Source organism: Eucalyptus grandis, chromosome 1, assembly GCF_016545825.1.
Source record: "Eucalyptus grandis isolate ANBG69807.140 chromosome 1, ASM1654582v1, whole genome shotgun sequence".
Taxonomy (NCBI): domain Eukaryota; kingdom Viridiplantae; phylum Streptophyta; class Magnoliopsida; order Myrtales; family Myrtaceae; genus Eucalyptus; species Eucalyptus grandis.
This window is the reverse complement of record NC_052612.1, coordinates 48516054-48527807: the sequence shown is the minus strand read 5'-3', so window position 1 is coordinate 48527807 and position 11754 is coordinate 48516054.

Below are 11754 nucleotides of genomic sequence, written 5' to 3'. Positions count from 1 at the left end.
GATACAAAACGTGCAATCCCATGATCTCCATAACTAGAACAAAAGCATAGATAATCGAGTAGAAAAATTAATGCACATGTTTTGGAATCCATTGTTTTTTTATGCGGAAGCGAAAAAGCGATGATCCATGCACAAGTTCTTCTCCCTGATATGACTAGTATAAGTACCTAGAGGGGGGGTGAATAGGTATAACGAGTAATTTATAATGATAATCGCACAATACTAGACAGTTGATAGAAATGAGACAATTTTTCTTCGTCAATAAACAAACAACAATCAAAGTAAGACTAAGAGTAGGGAAGAGAAAATTGAACACGAGGTTTATAGTGGTTCGGCTTATTTCAAGCCTACGTCCACTCTTCTGCACTGACAGCCCACTGATTGGATTCCATTATGAACAAAGAGATATTACAGCACTGTTCTTCCTTGATTTCTTGGTGTAGAAGATCTACTACACTCTCTTAAGATATCACTAAGTATAGACTCTCTTTGTGTGTACGGTTTCGCTCAATATGAATCGACTAATAATCAAGGAGCTTAGGACTACGGAATTTCTCTATCGAGCACTTACTAGAATAACTGGAACGTCTTCTTTTTATACTTCTTTATGCCATCATACCCGTTGAAACTTACCAAAGGAATTCTTCCAATCTTCCCGTTGGACAAAATCAATTAAGAAAGTCATTCGAGCTATTAAAGGAACATGTCGATAGCCCATCAATCATGTTCGCCCATACAATCAGGATCTTGGTTTCCAAGAATATTTCATCAATCATCGGATCTTCAAATGATCTTGATTTCGAATAATTAATCCGTTGTATCAAATCCAGCCGGGAGATCTTCTCCGATCGACAAGACCAAATCCTTAACCAAACACTTTAGCTCTGGATCGCCTTCGTCGCTAGATTAGAAAGCGTCAATGAGAATAGTCTTGAGTCTTGAGTCTTGTGTCTGAGTCTGGTGATCGAAAGTCTTCGGACTCTAAGTACAAGGGTCTACGGCTTCCGGACTAGGCGATAGAAACGTTTTGTCGCTTCAAAACACTCTAGAGATTTCTCCAACAATCTCCCCTTTTTGATGGTGACAAAACTTTCCCGTAGATTTGAACAACTTTGACCTGCAAAACATTACTCAAGCAGTATGGATATCTCATAAAGATTAATAACTCAACTAGACTCGTGCATCCACAGAAAATAGGTTAGTCTTTCATGAGTAAAGACATACAATAACACTTGATATAAATAATGCAACAGTCAATTTCAAATCCACACACTCAAGTCAGTCAAATTCACCAAGTCCACCACACTCAAGTCATACTCAAAAATAAATATCCAAACAAACTGAAATTAAAGACAGATTCAAAATCAAAGTTTAGTTCAGTTCAAAGCTGGCAATTCTCCCCTTTTTGTCATCATTAAAAAGGTGAGAAAGAGTCAAGTCCGCTTTGGGAACACGCACAATCGGAAATCTCCCATCGACTATACGACACCTTCCAGCCTCTTCAAGTCTTCCCTTAGACGAGTCACCTCTACTCCTTTGGCATTTGCTTGATTTTGATGAGCGAGGTCTTGTATTTGATCCGACGGGGTGAGAAGACGCTTGTCCGAATTCTTCAGGACTTGAAGTTCACATTCCAAAGCATATATTTGACCGCATTGCATTGAAGTAGATCAAGGATACGACGAAAATCTGCGGTATTGTCCGTGCGTGCTGGCATTTGCTCTATCGATGGAGTGAAGGCGGACGATGGAACTTCGGTGTAATCGCGCAAATTTAGTGTTGAGGTGTCATGTCCTTCCTCGGGCATTTGAGAAGCCGAATATCTTACGGATTTGCTTGCGAGCGACTCACACCTTCACTTTGTGATCATGATATGGTGTAGTCCTTCCTTGCTCGTCATCTCCCTGTTTCTAAGGCCTCATTTGGGGAATAGTGATGGTCATGCTCGGTAGAATCTTGATTGCCTTTCTCTCCAGCTTCATCTGCAGACTTTTCTTTGTTTGCTTCTTCTTCTTCTTCAACTTCTTTCTCCTCTTCTTCTTTTTCTTTCTCTTCTCTCTCTCGCTTCTCTATGTTCTTGTTCCTCTGCTTCTTTTCTTTTCTCCTGTCGTTCCATTGATTCGGATACAGTTAGACTGAGTCTTTTCAAAGCCAAGGCAGAGATAGTGAGTTCATCATCTTCATCTTCATCCTCTAAGATTAGAGCTCTTTTCTTTTTGGATGGAGCACCCATGGGCTCCTTCCCTTTCCTTTTCGACGAAGAGACTGGATGAGATTTAACTCGGAGTTTTCACTTTGAACTTCTCCATTGCCTTATCAAGCTCTTTCAGACGCATTTTTGTCAGCATTTTCAAACCCACCACCATTTTATCGCATGGTCGAACGCAAAGAGTATGTGGAGGTTCAATGTTCAAGTGTCTGAAAATCTTAGTCACAAGACCTGAGTAAGGCAACTAGCCCTTATCCTTCACCATTGCTCTGTACATGTGGAAGAGAATGGTGTGAGGAAGAGAGAACTTCTTCCCTGAATTGATCGCGTACATCAATTTCGCCTTAGAATTAGACACGTCTATCTTGGATGTTGATTTTGGCCTGAGACAGTTGATCACGATTTTGTGCAGTAAGATGTTGATGGCATGCATTCTTGTGTAGGTAACTCTTCCTTCTGTACTCCTGTCTTTGACAAGTTCCAGTGTGGTACGAGCGATTGAAACCTTGATCGGTTGATATCGTCCTCTTTCAACTCCAATTATGTCTCGCCAACATGTCCACATCTACCTCATAGTCTTGGTCTCGAACATGAAGGATATTCTATTCGCATCTAAAAGCTGAGATTCGAATAGAAATATGCTGTCAATTGTGCATAGCCGTTCGTGGTGTCGAGCAAAATTGCTCTAGTTGAAGCAGATTGAACTTCTCCTTTAAGTTCACATTGATGGCATCCGAGAAAATCAAAATCAACGCTCCGGGGTTTATTACCCCCGTTTCAACAATTTGAAAAACAGATCCTCCTGTTCCTTTGATTTGAACAACTCCGTTCTTTTTCCTTTCACTTTCGCAGCAACACCCATCCTGGGTTGGAATTCTCTAAATAGTTTATCATCGTCATTCGTCGGTCGGATTAAATCCCCTACACGAGGGTCACTTGGAATGTTCGCAAGTGCTTCCTCGGCCTTTCCTTTGGAAGCAATTCCCAAATCCTCCATCCGTTGCAAAAAGATATACTCATTTTTATACCCTTTGTCTTTAAGGAAGGCATCCACATAGTTCGGTGGTGTACCTATGCTTTTCAAAGCACGATAGAGCTTATAAATAAAAGTGGGTTTTGGACTCTTACAAGGTCCGCTTCCTCGATTATTTCTTCCGTGGTAGTTGATCCACACTCGTGGGGTAGATAATGGAGATTGACGTGGCCGAGAGTGAATCGGGCTCGTTGCTTTGTCTCGGTAACTCTTCTTCCTCGGTGAGATCGAAATGGGTAGGACCCTCCCTCATTCTCGTGGTCCCCGCTTGCGATTCTTGAAGACCTTCTAGAAGAAGACATCGTTTCTTGTCGTTGAAAGATTCCTTGACTCGCTTTCCCAAGAAAAGATGACAACTTTCTCAAAGATGAACACGAAATCGAGACAGATTGGAAGGAGAATGCCTTTTAGGGTTTTGGAGTTAGCGAAGAAGACAACTTACGTATATAACCCAGTTAAAGAAAGGAAAAAACCAATCAACATAAAGGAAAGTGAACAGTCGTCCCCTTTTTAAAAACGATAATTGCCTTTTTAATAGAGATTATCTTTTTGAAAAGACAAGATTCCGTTTTTCTCGGAAATTAAAGATAAATCAAATATAAGCGAACGAAAGATCGTACCTTTTCGAGATTGAATATTAAAACAACTTACGAGTCTATGGCCGTGAATGGTTGAGTCTGAGAGTCTGAGAGTCTCTAGACTTTGATTTCCTCAAGCTTCAAAATGTTGAGTTTGGAACGGATGATAACGAATTGATTCTTCTCCAAAGGCTTTGTGAATATATCCGCTAGTTGGCTCTTTGACTCAACAAATTGAATCGAGATTTCTCCATTTTGAACATGATCTCTAATGAAGTGATGGCGAATCTCTATATGCTTTGCCCTTGAGTGAAGGATTGGATTTTTAGTAAGATTGATTGCGCTTTGGTGTCTTTGTCACATCTAATCTCGGTGCATGAGTCTTCAATTCCAAAGTCTTGTAGCTGTTGTTTTATCCACATAATTTGCGAACAACAACTTCCAAGAGCTACATACTCTGCTTCTGTTGTAGAGAGAGCCACAGTGTTTTGTTTCCTTGAAAACCAAGACATTGTCATGTTCCCAAGCAATTGGCAAGTTTCCGAGGTGCTCTTTCTATCAACTCTGCAACCGGCTAGATCTGCGTCTGAATATCCAATAAGATTAAAGTCTCCATTCTTAGGATACCAAAGACCGATACTTGAAGATGAAGCAATGTATTTAATAATCCGTTTCGCAGACCGAGATGAAATTCTCTAAGGTACGATTGAAACCTAGCACGAGATGCACACACTCAACAAAATGTCGTCTAGAGGCAATAAGATAAAGAAGTGAATCGATGATACTCCTGTACAGCTTTTGATCAACTTTCTTCCCTTCTTCATCTTTGTCTATCTTCAAAGAACTTGACATTGGTATGTCGGTCTTTTTGCACTTTTCCAGTCCAAACCTTTTGACAAGATCATTAGCATATTTTTCTTGATGAATGAAAGTTCCTTCCTTCAATTGTTTTACTTGAAGTCCAAGAAAGAAGGTTAACTCTCCCATCATACTCATTTCAAACTCATCCTGCATAGATTAGTCTGTCGTACCAAGCTCGAGGTGCTTGCTTTAAACCATACAAGGCATTTTTCAGTCCAAGACCGAGTCTGGTTTCTTTGGGTCTTCAAACCCCGGTGGTTGTTCCACATAAACTTCCTCATGGATAAATCCATTCAGAAGGCACTTTTGACGTCCATTTGGAATAACCTGAAATTTTCATAACAAGCAAAAGCAAGCAATAATCGAATAGCTTCTAACCTTTACCGGAGCGTAGGTCTCATCATAGTCTATCCCTTCTTCTTGCGTATATCCCTTGGCCACGAGTCTTTCTTTGTTTCTTACGACTTTTCCTTTCTCATTCATCTTGTTCCTGAAAACCCATTTAGCTCCAATAACAGATTTACCTTTTGGTTTAGGAGTCAATTCCCAGACATCATTGATACCGAATTGTTCGAGCTCTTCTTGCATAGCTTCAATCCAGCTTTCATCCGATAAAGCTTCTTCTATGCTTTTGGGTTCTATTTCAGAAACAAGTGCCACAAAGACTAGACTCTTCACGCCTTTTGGATGCGGTGCGAATTCCTTCATTAATTTCGCCAATAATGAGATCTTTGGGATGACCGGACTTATGCTTCCGATTCTTGGTTGATTTGTCGATTGATGATCTCTTTCTTTACTTGAATCTTCACGAACAACTTGATCTTTGGTCTTCCAGTCCGAGATGCTTCTTGAGATGTAAGCTTTGAAGAGTCTGGAGCAGGTTTAGATTCTTCATGTTGAGTCTGACTGGATTCATTTTGCATTGAATCTTGAAATTTGACATTCATTGATTCCTCCACTGATTGACTCTTCTTGTTATAGACTCTGTAGGCTTTGCTTGATGTAGAATATCCAAGGAAGATGTCTTCATATGATCTTTCTTCAAACTTACCAACTCGATCTTTTGCATTTTTCAATATAAAGCATTTGCAACCGAACACATGAAAGTACGAAACAATAGGCTTCTTGCCTTTGAATAACTCATAAGGGGTTTTCTCTAGAATAGGTCTTAAAAAGATTCTATTTATGATATAGCACGCTGTTGAAACAGCTTCAGCCCAAAATTATGAAGAAATCTTACTTTCAATTAAAAGAGTTTTAGCCATTTCTTGAAGAGATCTATTCTTTCTTTCCACAACTCCATTTTGCTGAGGAGTGTATGGAGAGGAGAACACATGCTTGAGGCCAGATTCATCACAAAATTTTGTAAAATCTTGATTTTCAAATTCACCTCCATGGTCTGTTCTTATACTTGAAATGACATATCCTTTTTCATTTTGAACCTTTTTAGCAAATTTTTCAAAATACGAGAAGGTTTCAGACTTACTTGCAAGGAAATATACCCAAGTAAATCGGGAGTAATCGTCCACGATCACTAGGCAATATTTCTTACCTCCAATGCTCGGGTTCGGTTGGTCCGAAGAGATCCATATGCAAATGTAGCCTGCAGTACATGATTAGTAGAGACATGATTTATTGGCTTAAATGAATTTCTTACATGCTTTCCCAATATACATGGGGTGCATAGATCAGACTTTTGGTATGATAAATTGAGTAGACCACGAACAAGCTGCTTTGATGAGATTTTGGCTATCTGCTTCATATTGATGTGACCAAGCTTTCTGTGCCACAAGCTTACTTCGTCTTGAATTGAAATTAAGCATTGCGATTCATCCGGTTTCATATATAGAAGATAGATATTTCCATGCCTTCGACCCATAAAAGGCGAGTAGAGTCTTTACCGATTCCGTAACATATTCCTTCTTGAAAGAAGATCTTAAAACCAGTATCACATAGTTGGCTTATCCGAGAAGATTATAATTGAGTCCTTCTACTAGGGAAACATTACTTATTGTGAGATTTCCAATTTTCACAGTTTCAAATCCCACAATTCTTCCTTTGCTGTTTCCACCAAATGAGACTTTTCCACCATTTACTTGAACGAGCTTTATAAAGCAATTTGAGTCTCGTCATATGTCTTGAACATCCACTTGTCCGATACCACTTTACCTTTTCTTTGATGGAGACTCGCATTTAAAAGAGAGTCTCAAGTTTTCTTTGGTACCCATATTTTCTTGGGTCCATTGGTATTAGTAAGATAAACAAGATTAGCCCATGTTTTCTTAACGGGTTTCCAAACCATAGGACACTCTTTTTCAAAGTGATCCGGGCTATTGCATTTTAAACACTTGAGAGCATTTCGACCTACAGTACTTTACAAAAACCTTCTTGAAATGATTTTTGTAGGCCTCTCTTGAGGGTCTTTGCTTGATTATTTCTTTTACTTTAGGAAAATCAATCAAGGGAATAGTTTCCTTGAGTCATACTTAAACCAGACTTATTGAAATAAGGTCTTTGAGCTGAAAGAATTTTTTCAAGTTTTTTGAACCCTATTGAAAATTTATTTGAAATATTTGATGAGTCAATTTTTAAAAGAGCATTTTCTTTCAAAAGATTTTCTTCACTTTCTTTAAGAGTAGAAACATTCATGTCTAAACATTTAACTCTTTCTTTCAACACATTTCCCGTTGTTTTAGAACAACGTTTTCTTTTTAAGTTCGGAAATCCTTTTAAGAGAAGTCTTAAGACTAAAACACAGCTCATCAATATACTTAGAAACCTTGACAGGAATTTTAAAATTACTTACCTCAAATTCACTGTCTGAGTCTGATTTAGAGTTTGAGTCTGAGTCTGATTGCGCCATCAGACACAAATTGGCATATTCATCATCACTTCCTTCACACTCTGCATCACTCCAGGTTTCGGCTTTGAGAGCCTTTCGAGGCTTTTCAGCTTTTCAGCTTTTCCTTTCTTCTTTTTTAGAAGAGGACAGTTGGGTCTGATGTGTCCCCTTTTCTTACATTCAAAGCAAACTATATCTTTGTTTGATTCATCATCATCAATGACTTGGTCCGTTATCTTTGAAAGCTTTGTTTCTTTGAGTTGAATTTTCTTCCTTTTCTATTCAGCTTTCTGAATCTTCTTATCATGAGAGCAAGCTCCTCATTGTCCATATCATCTTCGTAATCAGTAGCATCAGAATCATCATTTGATTTTAATGCAATGGATTTCTTACCTTTTGGATCTTTGTCTTCGTTAATTGTTCCACTTCATAAGATCGAAGAGTTCCAACCAGCTCATCGACATATAGTGGCATGATTCTTCGCGTCTCTCTTATTGAAGTCTTTATGTGATTCCAATCCTTGGAGAGTCCACGCAGTAGCTTGTTTACCTTCATGGGATCGAAATTGGTTGTCCTTGATTTTCAAGACCATTTACAATTTCTGTAAAACGGCTAAACATGTCGGTTATAGATTCTCCAGTCTCATTTTGAAGGCTTCATATTGACCGAGAAGGATGTTGATTCTGGTCTCTTTTACTCGATCAGTTCCTTCATAGGTGATATGTAACCTATCCCAGACTTCTTTTGCTGTAACACAAGAAGATATTTTGTTATATTCAGTGGGTGACAAGGCACAATATAAAGAATATATAGCTTTTGCATCAAGAGTTTGTCTCTTGATTATCTCTTCCTGAGACATTCCGCTGGTCTCAACAGTTTATTTCCCTCTTTCTGAGACGGATGCAACTTTAGGAGTGATTCCTTTTTCTACAACGTCCCATTCTAGAGGATCCTTTGATCGAAGAAATGCTTTCATTTTGTTTTTCCAGATGTTGTAGTCCTTTCCATCAAAGTAAGGAGGTCTGGTATTGCTTTGACCTTCCACTAGCCTCGGAGCTAGCATACTAGCCATGGATCTTTTACTCTGAAGTAAAACACTTCAAATAAAGTGAGTACACGAGCTCTGATACCAATTGATATGACTAGTATAAGTACCTAGAGGGGGGTGAATAGGTATAACGAGTAATTTCTAATGATAATTGCACAATACTAGACAATTGATAGAAATGAGACAATTTTTCTTCGTCAATAAACAAACAACAATCAAAGTAAGACTGAGAGTAGGGAAGAGAAAATTGAACACGAGGTTTATAGTGGTTCGGCTTATTTCAAGCCTACGTCCACTCTTCCGCACCGACAGCCCCACCGGTTGGATTCCACTATGAACAAAGAGATATTACAAAGACTGTTCTTCCTTGATTTCTTGGTGTAGAAGATCTACTACACTCTCTCAAGGTATCACTAAGTATAGACTCTCTTTGTGTGTACAAGTTTCGCTCAATATGAATCGACTAATAATCAAGGAGCTTCGGACTGGAATTTCTCTATCGAGCACTTACTAGAATAACTGGAACGTCTTCTTTTTATACTCCTTTATGCCATCATACCCGTTGAAACTTACCAAAGGAATTCTTCCAATCTTCCCATTGGACAGAATCAATTAAGAAAGTCATTCGAGCTATTAAAGGAACATGTCGATAGCCCATCAATCCTGTTCGCCCATACAATCAGGATCTTGGTTTCCAAGAATAGAACCTTCCAAGAATATTTCGTCAATCATAGGATCTTCAAACGATCTTGATTTCGAATAATTAATCCGTTGTATCAAATCCAGCCCAGAGATCTTCTCCGTCGACAAGACCAAATCCTTAACCAAACACTTTAGCTCTGGATCGCCTTCGTCGCTAGATTAGAAATTGTCAATGAGAATAATCTTGAGTCTTGAGTCTTGTGTGCTGAGTCTGGTGATCTGAAAGTCTTCAGACTCTAAGTACAAGGGTCCGCATGTGACTTCAGACTAGACCGATAGAAACGTTTTGTCGCCTTCAAAACACTCTAGAGAGATTTCTCCAACACTCCCGACACAACCCATCACCCTTTAAGGTAAATGCTCATTTTGTGAGGATACTTGTGAAAATTATGGTTAGAGAAAAAGACTTGAGCTTTCCAACCAAGCCCTTTTATTATGGGCTAGGCTTAACTCAGCCCACATTAGCTGTTTCATATTAGACTAATTAAAAAATATTATATCTCATTTTAGACCAACCCCGTAAAACGATAAATTACAATAACAATTAATATTATTTACATTAGGAAAACTCTTACAGGACCTCCCTACTTCCATAGGGCTTTTTGGAACATACCAAAGGGAGGGGGCTCGAGGTCAAGAAATGGGCCCCGCAGTAGAGCTGTTGAGCCAACCCTCGATGGATGGATTCGTGACTCACTGCAGGTGGAACTTGGTGCTTGAGGCGGTGTGCACGGGTGTGCCAATGCTGGTGTGGCCACTCTACGGGAAGCAACGACACAATAGGGTGCTGTTGGTGCAGGAGATGAGGATCGCCCTACTGGTGGACGAGTCGGAGGATGGGTTGGAGAGGTCAGAGGAGGTGGAAAGCGAGTCAAAGAATTGATGGAGAGTGAGGATTGTAGGGGTGATCTTTCCCAGTCCAACCAAGTTCCATCCAAGAACCAGGAACGAGACCCGAAGAATCGCTTAATAGGACTGGACTGATTGGTTGAGTCCAGTTCTAATGGAGCAAATCACTTTTTGTCGTTACATTGAAAAAAACAAATAAATATACATCTTTTAGTTGTTCAGATCAAGAGCTCTCTTCAATTAAAGTTTACAATTTAAAGTGATACTCCTTGAAAGGTGTCGACATCTAGCACGAGGCAAAGGCATCAACGTTGAGTTAAGTGGGAGGCGAGGCTACGAGAGGGAAAGGCGTTGACGTTGAGGCTCGAACGACTCAATCGGAGTGAGGCGTGAGGCGAGGCTATGATCGCGGGTACAAAACGTTGACGTCTGATAGATGCTACGAAAGGGAGACTACGCGTGCAAGGGAGAGCACACGTGCAAGGGGCAGCATGCTACTCTAGAGAGGACGAGAGAGAGAGAGAGAGAGAGGCTTTTTCTCAACTTTTGATGTAAGTTTGAAAATAAAACAAAAGAAAGAGGAGTAAAAAGAGAGGAATGTCAGGTAGCTTCCTTTTTCCTTCTTCTTTGGTTTAGGGAGCAGTTGCATGGCAAGTCACGTTTTGTTCCAGGATTTCTTTTTCTTCCCCACTAAAAGATATTGGGTAGGCAGCACTTACGATTTTCCTTTTGTGCAAACCCGTCAATAGGGTTGCCCAGAATTTTTTTTTTTTTAAATCATAAATTATTGATTTGGTCTGGTTGGTTTGGTTCCCGCTTTGAAACCGGAAATTGAACTGTCTGATCACCCATTCCAAAAATAGGAACCGGGAATCAGACCGGGACCCCCTAAGCCGTCCAAAACCAGCTAATCCGGTCTAGTTCGGGCGATTTCGGATTTAGGCGATTTCCGTTGCACACCCTGAGAAGGGCAAGATGGTGAGAGAGCGAGTGCTTGCCATGAAGGAAGAAGCTCAGGCCGCTCTGACCCTCGGCGGGTCCTTTTGGTCGGCATTGGCTGGACTTATTGAGTCGTGGAAGCGCGAATGAAATGCCCTGGATTTTGTAGGTCGTGTGGTTGGCCGTCCGTTGACGAATTTTTCTGTCGTCTTTTGGGTTTGCAATATTCGAGGGAGGCGAATCGACGCGCGTTACAAACAAAGTGGCCTGTGCTTCGTTCTCCACGTGCAAACAAAATCCTTTATTTTCTGAATGAAACAATATCTCTCTGGAATTCGTTCTCTCGTTTTGGATTATCTATCTCCATTTTCGGGTGGTTTTACAGACAGCAACTGTATCATTAGGAAATAATCTGAGTTACGCGATTTTGATATATCACCGGTTACAACACCTCTAAAATTATGATAACTTTTGAAAAATATCTCATTCAACTTTAAAGTGCAGCTGCATTTAAAAACAATATATAAAGAATACATAATTCACGAACATTTGTGGAAATAATCAAATAACGTAGACAATAATAGAATATGACGTGGATAAAACATAGTCAACTAAATAGCCATTTGGATGTTCATATTGGAAAAACTTTATCCATGTCTCATCACAAATTTTCCAATGACACCTTGGCTGGAT